The 14,046-nt window shown below is 37.8% G+C and overlaps 1 protein-coding gene across 3 annotated transcripts in view; it reads left to right on the plus strand.

Moving 5' to 3' along the window:
* htr2cl1 (5-hydroxytryptamine (serotonin) receptor 2C, G protein-coupled-like 1) overlaps nucleotides 1–14,046 on the plus strand; it is a 319,756-nt gene that overhangs the window by 64,115 nt on the left and 241,595 nt on the right. For all 3 annotated transcript variants that reach the window (XM_047385472.1, XM_047385466.1, XM_047385469.1), the window contains exon 2: nucleotides 3,220–3,314. The gene's annotated coding sequence lies outside the window, so the exon portion shown is untranslated. The remainder of the gene's footprint in view (nucleotides 1–3,219; nucleotides 3,315–14,046) is intronic.

The raw sequence follows: 14,046 nt of genomic DNA on the forward strand, positions 1-14,046 counted from the left end.
AAGAAGTTATCCAAGCCAACCTGGCCCTATGTGAATAAGTAGACCACGGTTGAGGAACTTTGGCCTACTCTTCTTTGAGGAATTATTTTAATCTACCAGAATGATAAATGGTAGTGACTTTGTTTCTCATCGGTTCTTAAATTTCTTTAGAATGGGTCATAATGTGTTACATTATGAGATCTTTTGGCCTACTTTATGTTGTCAGACAGGTTCGATTAAAGGGACTTTTTTAATTTTATAGTAACTAGGCCTAGATGTAGCTAGAGAAACTCAGGTGGTAGGAGTTCTTCCTGTAACCAGTGGGTTGCCGGTTTGAAACCCTTTTTTGTCTGTTTCAGCTGCTGTGTCCTTGGGCAATATACTTCAGCCGCCTTGCCTGCTGATGGTGGTCAGAGGGCTCGATGGAACCGATTGTGTGGCATCCTCGCCTCTGTCAGACTTAGTGATAGGACAGTTGTGGCTACAATTTAGTTTACCACTGTCAGTGTGTCAATGGGTGGATGACTTAAACTTTGTAGTTTAAAGTGCTTTGTGGTCTCTGGGGACTTGATAAAGCGCTATACAAGTGCAGGCCATTTACCATTTTACCATTAACCAGGGAATGTGGTTAATCACAGTTTTTCCATTAATTACAATCAACAGTAAGTTTAGACTTTTTAACTTCCCCAAATACAGATCCAATAAAAACCAGCAGCAAATGATCGTTAGCCTTTTATAGTTGATGTGCATGTTTTAAACCACCCTGACCTGATTGGGGCCTGTGATTAACTAAAATGTATCCTGCCTCAAGCTCTACAGACCCACTGATGAACACAAAATGTGACTCAGGTAATTCTGAAGCATGAATCACTTTTTGTTTGGTATAATTTGGTCAACAGAATAATGAACCATGAAGTAGTTGTTTAAAACAAATTAAATTGCCTTAAGCATTAGCCCAGTAGGAAATAGTGTGGCACAGAATATTTTATATAAAAGTGCTATCACTATAGAGTATGGTTTTATTTGCACTGGCTCATCCAAGAATAGTCTGTTGCACGATAACTTCACCCTGTAAGAAAAGTAACTAATTCAGGGTACCCACAGATAAAATAGGAAAGTATGACGCAAGCACATAAGTTAAAATGTATTTTATTCCGGACAGCTGCAGAAAGTACAAATTACTAATAAGAATGTACATTTTTATGTCCCTCATATATAAAAAAGAAACACTTTTATAGGGGAATAGGGGAATCATGTCTGTGACCCATGGTGCGAATGAGCTCTCAGTGGCACTCCAAGGAATGCTTGAATGAATGCAACATTCTGCGCCATCTCCTCCTTTCGCAAGGAAGCTCACTTGCCTCTCATGTCTCATTTAAAAGAAGCTGCATGTGCTGTTTCAGCTGGGCCCATTTCAGTGCATCTTCTGCCTGCATCTCTGTAAGAAATCATAACAGATTCTTATTTGGGACTAATTTCCTCTTGCCTAGACGAAAGGCAGAAATGGGCGGTGGTTAACAAAAAGCCAGTAAGAAAACTTGCAATGTGAGAAACTGCTTTATTGATTGTAAGACCAATTTTGTGCCTATGTGCTTCACTTTGTCATTTTTACAAAGGCTGCTATAGATTTTAAATAATTTGGTTTTGCTGTGGCCTTAAGTCAAAATGAGTAAATAGGGTTTTTGAGTTTTCTGAATATAAAATGCTTTCAATACATTTAAAATTTAGTTGTTTAATAATTTCACTAACGTAGAAATTGTGATAATTTGAACAAATTATTGGCACTTCCTCTGTACTTTGCTCAAAACATTGATATGAAATGTCTTCATTGTTTATTACCATGTACAGTCTATAGAATTCACGGTGGATTCTATGATGGTGAGCTGGCCAGGTTCTACAGAACTTATTACAACTATGATTCTTCCAGCTCCATGTTTCACAGTTTGTATGAAGTTCTTCTGCTGGAATGACATTTTAGATTTATGCTAAACATGTCTCCTGCTCTGGTGTCCAAAATATTCAATTTAGACCATCCAAGGAACCTCCATCCAGAACTCCTGGTCTCTGGTTTTGTTCTCTCTGAAAAACTTTTGTTTGACCTTTATGTTTTTCTCAGAAAGCAAAGCTGTCCTCCTTGCACACCTCCCATGTAAGTTAAACCTGTTCAGTCTCTTTCGACTTACACAGGAATGCACCTTTATATTAATAGTAGCAATGGCCTGCTGTAGATCAGGTGAACAAATTTTAGATTATTTTGGAGCATATTTTAAGCATCTTGCAGTCTGCTTTCGGGATAAACATTTTATAGGGTCAGACCTGGGTATGCTGGCAGTTGTTTTAAATCTTCTCCACTTGAAGATTGCTTTTGTAAATAATAAGTAATAGCTGATTTCAACTTATTTTGAGGGCTCCTTAAATCCTAACAGCCACATGCGTTGCTACAATCTTTACTCTAACATTTCAGGCAGCTCTTTCGCTCTCACCATGGTGTTCGTTCTAACTTCAACAGTTAGGGGCACAGCAGACTAAATGTCTGAAGGTTAAAACTGAGCAAACCTCTTACAAAATGCTGAGAAAGGTTTCTTCATTTCTAATTGTTTGGTCATATTGCTTGAACATTTTTGTACGATTAAAAATGATTTTAAAACAAACAAGCTTCTGATGGGTGAGCAAATTTTTGTATTTGTGTTTCTTTTGACTGCATGTGAAAATAATAATTTTCAAACTGAAATTTGCAAACCCTACTTAAATTCATGCATAGCAAAAATAACATGTTTCTAAACATGCTGTCAGTACCTTTACACAAAAAATTCTACTTCCTTCGAAGGATCAAAGGAAACGCAAATAGGTTCTCTTATCTGTGTTTCAATTACATGTTTGATATTCTTTATGCATTATCAAGTGAATAACGCATTTAAAAAAAACTGAACGGTAGGTACAACAACGAGGATGCAGTTGTTTGATCTTTTAGCCCCCTGGAGGACAGACAAACATACAAACGTGCACACACAAACACTAATATACAACAGGTCACCCCTGCAAAATATCCTGAGAACACTATTCTTCAGCCTCTACCCACCTACAAAAACAGACTACACAGAGCTCATACCAGGCAGGGTGTTAAATTTTAGTTGTCATAAAAAGTCCATGAGACATACAGTTTCACCAACAATTCAGTATGTCTGTTTGGCTTTGCACCAAAAAGTAACTTGCTTTTTGTTGTCAAACTGATTTCCACAGATGCAGACATGAGGCATCAGGAGGATGACAGAAACGTCCAGACCTGCTGACTCTCATCAGGGGAGGACCAGTCCTTCAGAAGCATCAAATCAAAGGTGCTATAAATATACTTGATATGTGGAGCTAATCTCTGCCAAGATACAGGCCCTGGCAAAAATCTTTTTCATTTTGATTTTGCTTTTTAAATATGCATCTGGGAACAGTGGCATGTATTTGTATTCAGCTCCTTTTATTGTGATTCACTTGAACAAACTCCAGAGACATCATTTGCCTTTAGAAGAACCTACTCACCTGTGTGTAGACCACTGCTCAATTTAAAATTATTTTCCATGTAGCCTTTGTCAAACACCCCTTAAATTATGCAATTGTCCCCATGTTTTCAAACCTAGTGTTGGTTTGAAAAGTGTGGCATTTATTTCTACTTAGTCCTTTTTATTGGATAACCCCAAATAAAATCCAGAGCAACTAACTCCCTTCTGGTGTCACCTAATTATTAAAAAGTATCCACAGGTGTGTAAGTTATTCCCAGTATACTGAACATTAGTGAACAAACGGTATCATGAAGACCAAGGAACAGAGAAGATAGTTCAATGATAACGTTGTGGAGCAGTTTAAAGCTGTGTTGGGTTTTAAAACAATATCGCCAGCTTTGCACATCTCATGGACCAACCTGATTACCTAAACTGAAAGATTAAGTAAGTACAGCATTAACCAGAGAAGCAGGCAATAGGTCAAACACTATTTCCTTCACGGCAGAAGTGAAGGTGGTGGAGTATAAATACCTCGGTGTTCACCAGAACATCAGACTAGAGTGGAGCTGCAACTGTGATGCCGTCTACAAGAAGGGAGAGAGCAGATTGTACTTATTGAGGAAGCTTAGGTTCTTCACTGTTTGCAGCAAGACGCTGCATATCTTCTATGAGTCTGTTGTGGAAAGTGTGATCTCTTCTACCATCATCTGCTGGTGAAGCAGCATCAGAGCCAAGCACTTAAAAAAGCTCAACAAGCTGATAAAGAAGGTTGGCTCTGGTCTGGGGACTCCTCTGGAACCTCTGGAGATTTCTGGAAATCATAAAATCCTTCATTTTATGAAGGATTCTTCATAAAATGAAGAACATTATGGAGAACCCTGAGCATCCTCTTCCTCAGACTGTTATACAACAACAGTGTCTCCATTCAGAGGCTTCTTCAGATCTGCTGTAAGACGGAGCGCTACAGGAGACCCTTCCTGCCCACAGCAATCAGCACCTACAACGGCTCTTTGAAGAAGCCTTTCTAATATATATATATATATATATATATATATATATATATATGTCCCTGCATGAAGCACGTGTGCAGATATCCTTGTGTGAGCCTACCTCAGGGGACGGGGAGTGAATATCCATGTGCGAAGCTGTTACCCTTTCATGGCCAGCAGGAGTAACTTTTTCTTGCGGGTATTTGATCAGGTTGCAGTTCTAGCCATGGGAAATCGAGAGGTCTGTGTGTGACACTTCATAAATCCATGTTAGGCTCAGACCATACATCATATTTATCATGAGGGTTTTCTTCTGCCATATAGTCACTAATGGCTAGTTTGTTTGAGCTTAAAGGGCAGACATTTGTGATAAGCTGACGAATCTTATTTTGTTCAAATCTGTATCCAGTCTTCATCAGTCTTACATCACAGAGCTCCAGACACTCTGTGTGTATGCTGTCATATAGTACACTAGAATATGGGTTCCGATGAGGATTGTTTGTCAGAATCATAGTAACTAATGAAAAAAACCATAACCATAACCAAATATTCTAACATTAAATGTCATGTTTTCATTGCTGTAAGCAGTTAACAGAAATGAAGGCTTGAAGGCATCAGTACGTGTGCAATTAAACAATATGATATAATGATATCAGTTAGTGAACTGAGTTACTGAAGTAAATAAAATTTTCAGTATTCTAATTTATAGAATATAACTACAATAAGTGCTAAAACAAATGAAATCCATCATGACTCTACGGCTAAATTGATGACTGGTCAATGTCTGTTTTGAGTGTCTTCTTTTCCCCATCCACTTGGTCTCAGTTTTAGCTGTATCCTTCTTAGTAAGTAACATTGTTGATGATGCAACTTTTAATGCAATTGCAAGTTATTATAGGGACATCACACAAGCCTGCAGGCAGAGTAAGTTATTCAGATTTTAACCTTGCAGAACTGTGAGAAATATTTATGTGCAGGTGCATCAATGTCCTTCAGGCTGTTTCTTTAAACAACAATTATGTGTAATGAAGTTATTTTTTTACAACGCAGGGACATCAGTCAGTCATTTTCTACCGCTTATTCCATAGTGGGTCGTGGGGGAGCTGGTGCCTATCTCCAGCAGTCTATGGGCAGGAGGTGGGGTACATCCTGGACAGGTCGCCAGTCCATTGCAGGGCAAAACACAAACTCATGCATAGACCTAAGGGCAATTTAGAGTTACCAATTAACCTAACAGGCATGTTGTTAGACTGTGGGAGGAAGCCAGAGTACCTGGTGAAAACCTACACATGCACAGGGAGAACATGCAAACTCCATGCAGAAAGACCCCAGGCTGGGAATTGAACCCAGGACCTCCTTGCTGCAAGGCAACAGTGCTACCAACTGCACCACCATGCAGCCCACACAGGGACATATAAACACCAAATACTGTTTGTTAATTTGTAATCTGTCACCAGCCATGTATGAAATTTGAAAAGGAAGTTTGTGAGGTCCAATGAGACTAGATCTAAACTTTTTTTGCCTACTCGCAAAACACTATGTTTATTATATGTTTCATCTTATTTTTCCTTAAGGCCACATTGCAGTAAAGTGGTCCTGACAGAACGTGTTTAACTAAGTCAGGTTTGTAGGCTGCTGCTCACACAAACCTTTTCAAGTTGTGTCCACACACTTTCTGTGGAACTGAGAACAGAGCTTTGTAATGTTTACTCCAAAACATTGACTCTGTTGTCGTTAAGGCAATTTGTCATTAATTTGGCGGTAAGATAAGTCATACCCAAGCTTTAACTTCCTGAAGAATGTTTTGATATGCTATTCTTATCATAGTGTCATTTATTTTTTGAAGTGCACCAGTCCCCCCTACAGCAGAACACTCCCACAACATGATGCCGGCGCCCCTAAACTTCACAACTGGAATAGAGTTCTCAGACCTACAAGCTCTACCATTTTCCTTAAAATGTAAAAATCAGATTGTAATGCATGTCTCTGTTGGAGTCATCCATTTTAGTCGCACAGTTGAACATGCGCAGCTCAACAGATATCGCCGCTCTGACGTCACCTGGAAAAATAAACTTTCGTTGCCATTTCCAGCGTGTCTCATGGGACGATGCAACGGAGGCGCATATCTGGAGAGACAAAAGTTCGCAGGCGAACTTTTGCTCCACAAGGCCATTCCTGGAAGAGCTTGAAAGTTGGAAATCTGTCTGATACAAGAAGATCAGAAGATTTATTCGCCGATCGAAGACCACGCCAGGTGAAAAACCCACAGAGGTTTTATTTCCAAGGAGATGAGTTTCCTCCATGTTGATTCAGTCGTCTAAATGGTTCCTTATATTTTCCCTTCCTGGACGGATGAGAAGTTTACCGTTCATTTTTTTTTCTTAATTTGGTCACGGACACGTGGTGCCCCCTCCCCTCGTTTTTCTTCAGACCTGACCCATCCTCAACTGGTGGAGAGAAGAAATCAACGTCAGCTTAAATTTTTTCCTTCTTATATTAAACCGGATAGGTGCATTTAGATGTCTGTGCAGGATGAGGCATAGTTAAGGTGATTTAGAATCACCAATAGTTAATCTAAAGTATTAACTTGTTGCATGCAATACTGATTGAAGTGTTTTATGCTGAGCTGTGTTTTGATTTGCTGTGCAAGCACTGCTGAATCGTGCGTGGTTCATGTTTTGTCTGGCTTATCCCAAATCAGCTAGGAGTTAGAAGTTGGACTTTTAAAGTTTTCATTCAAAGCTACTGTGGTCTGGGCCTCGCCTGACCATTCCTTTGTTCCAGTTTTATTACTGGAGTTTTATCACTGAGTTCCCGCTTCAGAGTTTTATGTCTCTTTGTTCGAGATTTGCGGCAATCAGCTGTATGACTAAAGGGGCGGGGCCCCACCATTTTAACAGTCGATCACTGTAGTCGAGAAATCAGCACACCAGGAGGACTTCTCTTTCCATTTAACCCAAATTGCACATTTTGTCCATAAAACTGCTGGTTTGATCTTCATAGACACTCAATGACCATATATTTTTATTTTATTATTATTGTTAGGTAGTCATTTTTATCCCCTTTGTGTAGAATAGTGTTTGTTAGTTAGGTGAAGGTTTTTGGACCAGAATAATGGTATATCAGAATTATTTCGCTTCAATAAATCTTCATATATATAATTAAGAGAAGCGTTTGTGTTTATTTCGTGCAAGAGTGATTTATCTGTCAAAACAATGTCGTGGTTCCTCCACTTTCGGTGAAGCGGTTGAATAATAGTGGTTAATAATTTATCAATTATTAGAGATGAATAACTAACTGTAATTATTAAGAATGTTGATCCCATAACCACAACAACAGAAGACATCTCTTATTTCTATTTGTATATATTGATTTTTCTTTAAGAAACTATTTTCCTGAATTATGATTTTTAATTAAAATGTTTGATAAATATCAATTAATCAATAATTATAATCCTTATATCTCAAACAATTACGGTATTTGTCTTTGAAAGTATTTGCAAATGTTAATGTGGCTTTTATTATGTTTTTTGAGTCGTTTTCCTCACTCAGTGGCATTTTTGCCCATGTCGGTACACAGCATTTTTCTCTGTGAATTGACACCAACACATATTCATCTCTTGGACTCAGAACTCATCTCTTTCCTGAATGGCTAAATGATAGTCCCATGGTTTTTAATACTTCCTTACAATTGTTTGAACAGATGAACATGGCACCCTCGGGCATCTGGAAATTGTGTCAATGGATGAACCAGAGTTTTCTTCCTCACATTTTTGCTTAATTTTTGGTTTTTCAAGTTTGTCTCACAAGGAAGCAGTGTGTTTAAAGTATTGACTTAAAATACACAGGTGTGCTAAAAGTTAGTTTAAATGTTCTGACTTAACTCATCAAAAGCTGTCAAATTGATGATTATGGAGAGCCGTTTCATTCAAAATTAAATAAATACTGCTATTGATAAATTATTAATAAATATTCCATGAAATAAATAAATATCCCAATGAAATAAAACAAAATAATTATGTTAAAATAAATTTTTATCTTGTTTTATTTAATCAATTTCAAGATTTATTTAATTTACTTAAAGATTTATTTAATTTGCTTAAAGATTTATTTACTCGTACTCGTCGCCTTCCGCTTTATCCGGGACAAGGGTTTCAGCATGTCATACACACACATAGTGCTATTTATTTTCTATCTCAAGTAAATACAGCCACCTTATGTTGTGGGTCTAACACTGTTTATTAGATAAAAACCAATAAATACATCATAATTTAAAAGTAACAGCCTATAACAATAATGACATCCCATTTGCCGATAATCAGCATTGGTTTCCACAAAAACAGCGGCAACCGGCATGGCAGGCTTTTACGGCCGGTCTGGCTCCCTCCTGCATGCTGTCTTCTGGCAGGCAGCAGCATGCTTCTGCCTGCCTCAGCCACGAATTGAGCTCGGCCATGCTGTCCCAGCGCCGCCCCACAGATAAAACTCCGCCTTCTCATTTGGATATAAGAACATGAAATAAAATTAGCTTAAAATGAAAAACGGGGTTAAAAAATAAAAATCACTGAAATACGTAAAGTAGCTTTACAAAAAGAAGTGTCACAAAATAAAACTGCATTATGAAATAAATTAATAAATTAATCTTTAAGTATATTAAATAAATATTTAAGTAAATTAAATAAATCTTGAAATGAATTAAATAGATGAATTAAAAATATGAAAATTTCTTTTAACATAATTATTTTGTTTTATTTCATGGGGATATTCATTTATTTCATGGAATATTTATTAATAATTTATCAATAGCAGTATTTATTTATTTATATAATTTTGAATGAAACAGCTCTCCATAGATGATATCCTCATCTGGGCTTAAAAATGGTTAAATGTATACTTAGTGTATGTAAACCTCTGACTGTCCTCTGGGAAGATCTGTAAATCTTACAGCATATTTGCTACATTTTTTTTGCATACATTAAATCAAGCAGAAGGTTGTTTAAAGGTCTATAAATGTACTTCAGTCTAAGTACTTCCCTAAACTTGAAGGTAGTCACTGAAGGACAACATGTGAATCACCTTTGAATTTAATTAAGATAGATTAGGCCAGTTTAAACACTTAAGTTTTTAACTCTGTAATCAGAATTAATACAATAAGTTCAGCTCAAGGACTTTTGTGTTAATCTTATTATAGTTTCTGCAAATATGATTTAAAATACTGATGAATTAATTTAAATGAAGATTGGCATGGCTATTTTCTCAGGACATAGCAGATGCTGCTTAGTGAGTGCAACATTGACAGAATGCCTCGCTACTCCTTAGGTGAGATTTGACCATTCCTGCAATGACATTTTTAAATTAAAATAATTGTAAGCAGCCCTGTCAAAAATGCTCAATTTAATGATTACCCAGTGGATGCTTTTGGGTTTAACAGTCATTTATTCATCATCTACAATCCACTGGCTAAATTTGGTTTTCCTGGTCTAAAAGTGCTTTAAAAGCTTAAACTTGGAGTTGAACATGTGTAAGGTCCAAAAGAAGTCTGTAAACAATGCAAAAATGTAAGAAAGCATGAACTAAAAGTCAAAGACATTTTATCTTAATAAATTCTTTATAATTTCATCCTTTTTTTCAGTTTAGCATGTTTATAATATCAATGTGTGGGGTTCATCATGCAGGCCATGATAGCATGCTCAGTTTCTTTCTTTGTGCACAAAAAGTAGAGAATAATGATAAACATGATTAGATCTTTACATGTGCCTTTGTCAGAGTGCTGTCTCGCACAATGCAGCTGGCAGCTGTTTTGGCCTCTAAACAAGTACTCGCACCACTCTACTTAGGTATTCATAACACCCGCCCCCCACACACCTGGAATCCAAAGAACATACTTTCTTGTCAGTTTGCTCTCTGTCTACTTGGCAACACAACGTGCATATAGTGTTTCTTTCAATGACAGGGGTCATGCGATTTGATGGCCAAGATTTTCCCTTATTGTCTGTTATCAGATGTTTTATTCTGTAGCTTGGATTTTCCTGAACTTCCCTTTTCTGGCTTGCATTTAGAGAGCAACAAATTAACAGTAATTTGTTACTCTTAATAGTCCTTTTGCATTCACTCCTGGAATACATAGCATCTCAATTAAATTATCCATATATTGGCTTTACATCTGTTTGAGGCACAACTGAACTGCAGTTCTTATGTTAAACAGTGGACTGCGCTTCATAGAAAGAATCTGCCTGTATTGAACAACTGGCTGGTATTTAGAGGTCCAAAAGTTTTTGGCACAACTTTATCAACACCCAAGGTCCATGGAGAGGGTCTAACATCTGGTGGGATGAAGACTCCAGCCACACTTGAAGTACTGGGAAACAACTTTATTAACAGACCATCTTGTGGCTTCATCAGGGTCAATGTAATCAAACATTTCACAGTAATAATTCCCTCTATGCTTTATATGCTTATGTGGATAAAATGGTAAGAACTGACATGCTTTCAGACTCCACCTTTTTTCTCTCCTTGTTTTGTCAGGCGCCACTCAGGTGACTTGCCAAAAATGGCCCAGCCACGCCCCCAAAGAGCAGCTCATATTGGTGTCCGAACCACACACGTTGCCTTGTGCATGGACAGAAATGCCATTCTTCATCTTTTTCTCTAATCACTAGGTGTAGGAACCTGTCAACCACATTGGCTGGCATCTTTCCAATCAGGTTGACTGGAAACCTCTTTTCATTTTCCCATTTCACTAACTCTGCTAAAAACACCAAGGGTCAATGGGTCACTCTTTTGAAAAAAGAGTGACCCATTTGAACATAGAGTGACCCATTGACCCTACTTGTTGCTGAGAATATACGTATTGCCTTTCTTATAGTAATGTAATGACGTAAGACCCTTTTGATGTCTTGGTTATACAGTGATTTACAGGTCAGTTTTTGACGAACATCCGACAAGTTTGTGTTGAGCAGTTAAAAAATAATAAATGAAAAAGAAATCACAGGAAAAAAAAAAAGTGCATTTTGGAGGGGCCCAGCTAGAGTCCTGACTTGAATCTGATAGGGAATGTGTGGAGGGGCCTAAAGATTAGGGTGATTACAATGGGTCCTTTCAACCTTAAATATTTGGAGTTCATCACCAAAGATAAAATATCAAAATGGCTGTAAAAACATGCAAAAACTATAGGAAGGGTTTCATTGCTTTAATGACAATAAAGATTTTAACAATTTTCCAAATGCATTTTTTTATAAAATGTAAGTAAAAACAGATATACAGGTCCTTCTCAAAATATTAGCATATTGTGATAAAGTTCATTATTTTCCATAATGTAATGATGAAAATTTAACATTCATATATTTTAGATTCATTGCACATTAACTGAAATATTTCAGGTCCTTTATTGTCTTAATACGGATGATTTTGGCATACAGCTCATGAAAACCCAAAATTCCTATCTCACAAAATTAGCATATTTCATCCGACCAATAAAAGAAAAGTGTTTTTAATACAAAAAACGTCAACCTTCAAATAATCATGTACAGTTATGCACTCAATACTTGGTCGGGAATCCTTTTGCAGAAATGACTGCTTCAATGTGGCGTGGCATGGAGGCAATCAGCCTGTGGCACTGCTGAGGTCTTATGGAGGCCCAGGATGCTTCGATAGCGGCCTTTAGCTCATCCAGAGTGTTGGGTCTTGAGTCCCTCAACGTTCTCTTCACAATATCCCACAGATTCTCTATGGGGTTCAGGTCAGGAGAGTTGGCAGGCCAATTGAGCACAGTGATACCATGGTCAGTAAACCATTTATCAGTGGTTTTGGCACTGTGAGCAGGTGCCAGGTCGTGCTGAAAAATGAAATCTTCATCTCCATAAAGCTTTTCAGCAGATGGAAGCATGAAGTGCTCCAAAATCTCCTGATAGCTAGCTGCATTGACCCTGCCCTTGATAAAACACAGTGGACCAACACCAGCAGCTGACATGGCACCCCAGACCATCACTGACTGTGGGTACTTGACACTGGACTTCTGGCATTTTGGCATTTCCTTCTCCCCAGTCTTCCTCCAGACTCTGGCACCTTGTTTTCCGAATGACATGCAGAATTTGCTTTCATCCGAAAAAAGTACTTTGGACCACTGAGCAACAGTCCAGTGCTGCTTCTCTGTAGCCCAGGTCTGGGGAATGCGGCACCTGTAGCCCATTTCCTGCACACGCCTGTGCACGGTGGCTCTGGATGTTTCTACTCCAGACTCAGTCCACTGCTTCCGCAGGTCCCCCAAGGTCTGGAATCGGCCCTTCTCCACAATCTTCCTCAGGGTCCGGTCACCTCTTCTCGTTGTGCAGCGTTTTCTGCCACACTTTTTCCTTCCCACAGACCTCCCACTCAGGTGCCTTGATACAGCACTCTGGGAACAGCCTATTCGTTCAGAAATTTCTTTCTGTGTCTTACCCTCTTGCTTGAGGGTGTCAATAGTGGCCTTCTGGACAGCAGTCAGGTCGGCAGTCTTACCCATGATTGGGGTTTTGAGTGATGAACCAGGCTGGGAGTTTTAAAGGCCTCAGGAATCTTTTGCAGGTGTTTAGAGTTAACTCGTTGATTCAGATGATTAGGTTCGTAGCTCATTTAGAGACCCTTTTAATGATATGCTAATTTTGTGAGATAGGAATTTTGGGTTTTCATGAGCTGTATGCCAAAATCATCCGTATTAAGACAATAAAAGACCTGAAATATTTCAGTTAGTGTGCAATGAATCTAAAATATATGAATGTTAAATTTTCATCATGACATTATGGAAAATAATTAACTTTATCACAATTTGCTAATTTTTTGAGAAGGACCTGTATATATATATTTTAAATTGAGTCCCATTTTACATAGTTTTATTACCTTTTGAGAGATGGCTATTTAATTTCCTGTCAGAAGCAAACGACTTGGTCAAATGAAAATTAAATGCCTGGGGTATAAATAATTCTGGGCTTACCTATAAATATATTATCATAAAACCCAGTATTGCTGAACACAGTTGGCTACAAATGTACCATGTTTGAGTGACAGAGCCTGAGTAACCATCAAAACAGCATTTTTAGAAAGCTTATCTTATTCCTTTTAGATTTTTTGAAGTCGTCTGTTTGTATAATCATCCCACCTTGGAAAAGAACAGTTTGAATAAATCATTTAAATTTCAAAATTCATATCACGTTCAGGCCTGTGATTGTAAACAAACTTCCCTATGGAATTATATAGTAAATACCAGATTGCAGTCTCACAGTGTCATAAAAAGAAAAGTTAAAGGTATTCTTTAATGCAAGTAAAAAGACTAATCTGTAAACCAGGTTATGTTGCCACCCTTAAAGGTTAGCTTCTAAAAAACATTGAAATTTAAACATACTATAACAGCAGCACACCTGGCAGTACTTGTCTTCACAGAAAAGTAAATATACAGTTTACTTTTTGCTCCGTGGGAGTTTTCTGAAGTGTTTCGCAGTCAGACTCAAATACCTCTTTGTGGCACTAGTAGTTGGTTGTTATGGAAACCTTGGGCATGCTAGATCTATTTTTTTAAAATATTTGATTGAACTCATTTTATTGCTTAAACTGATT

The sequence above is a fragment of the Girardinichthys multiradiatus genome, chromosome 14 (genome assembly GCF_021462225.1).
Source record: "Girardinichthys multiradiatus isolate DD_20200921_A chromosome 14, DD_fGirMul_XY1, whole genome shotgun sequence".
Lineage (NCBI taxonomy): Eukaryota > Metazoa > Chordata > Actinopteri > Cyprinodontiformes > Goodeidae > Girardinichthys > Girardinichthys multiradiatus.